At 35.8% G+C, this 1,557-nt stretch overlaps 1 pseudogene; it reads right to left on the bottom strand.

The window, feature by feature from the left end:
• Positions 1–848: 848 nt before the first annotated feature.
• Positions 849–1,557, bottom strand: part of LOC132038122 (transcription factor MYB13-like) — a 78,776-nt pseudogene continuing 78,067 nt past the window's right edge.

Here is a 1,557-nt window from a genome sequence, read left to right as displayed (position 1 = left end):
CAGGACAAGGGTTGTTGTTGTTAAGCAGTGATTCAGATGCACAACAGTCAGCATAGTGTGACTCAGATTGGGCAGGATGGCCTAACACTAAGAGATCAGTGATAGGTTATGTGGTCAAGCTGGGAAATTCTCTTATTTCATGGAAGTCAAAAAAGCAGCATACAGTGAGCAAGAGCTCAGCAAGGCAATATAGAAGCATGGGAGCTGCAATATTAGAAATAATTTGGCTAGTAGGGATTTTGAAGGAGCTGGATGTACCAGTCAAGTTATATTGTGATAATAAAGCAGCAATGCAGATTGCTACAAATCCTATCTTTCACGAGAGAACTAAGCATATAGAAATAGATTGCCACTTTGTAAGGGAAAAGATCAAAGCAGGTTTGGTGGAAATTGAATATGTTAACACAAGAAACCAACTGGCAGACTTGTTTACAAAAGGTTTGGGAGCATCTCAACATCACCTACTACTCAGCAAGCTTGGAGTTCTTGATGTCTACTCAACCTCCAGCTTGAGGGGGAGTATTAGAGATTAGCCTAGATTAGCATTAAATGAGTTTGTTAGAGTTAGTTAGCATGTGTGTTAGAGAAAGTTAGTTAGTTAAATAACATGTGCTACTCACATGCACATGTATGGAAAGTTGTATAAAAGCAGTGCATCTTCATTATGCACACACATGAAATGAAAATATTCCCTTTCTTCTTCTACAAGCTTCTCCAACTGAATGCTTAATTGTTTCCCTTAGAAATGACTTCATAACAATGGAGTATTAACTTGCATATATTCATATCATAGTTCACAAATTGACAACAATAGTAGTAATAAAATTGAAGAATAAGATACTGATAGAATAACAATAACAATAACAATATTGATATCAATAATTTTACAAGAACAATGAATATATCCAGTGCTAAAAATCTTATAAGTTAAACCTATTATAATACTTTAAATCATACACCCGTTTCTGTACTGTATTGAGCCTTTTAATTAAGTAGATCCCAAATGTCAATATCAAAAGAAAAGTCACTTAGGCTACTCTCTCCTTCTTGCATGTAGATGTTGCTCTCAACATTATTTACCAATGGAAGTGCCATTTCCTCGTACAACGAAGTTGGTGAATTATTATTATTATTATTATCAATGTCATTGTTGTCGTTGTTAGTTAGTAAATCTGTACTGTTTTGAATGCCTTTTCCTTGAGTCGAGAGTCTACCAGAAATAACCTTTCCACCTTCCAAGCTAGGGGTAGGGTCTGCGTACTGTATATCTTTCTCACTGCACTCACATTGTGGAATTCTGGCTAAGATGTTGCTTATTGTTGTTAGCTAGTAAATTGGCCCACCATTGAATTCCGTCTTCTGTCAATTCTTCTTCATCAGTTGTTGGCTTCGAATTATTCTGTTCACTAAAAGTTATTACTACTTTTTGGCTGCCTTCTAATTCATCCTTATTATGTAAAGTACTGTTTGTGTTATTACATTTAACACACGTAGTGCTTATCATTGTCCTTGAGAAGGTTCGAGGTCGAGGTCTAATTATGGTGTTGTTCTTCACGT

Source organism: Lycium ferocissimum, chromosome 11, assembly GCF_029784015.1.
Source record: "Lycium ferocissimum isolate CSIRO_LF1 chromosome 11, AGI_CSIRO_Lferr_CH_V1, whole genome shotgun sequence".
Classification (NCBI taxonomy): Eukaryota; Viridiplantae; Streptophyta; class Magnoliopsida; order Solanales; family Solanaceae; genus Lycium; species Lycium ferocissimum.
Note: the sequence above shows the minus strand (reverse complement) of the source record. Positions and strands in the feature narration are given on the sequence as shown.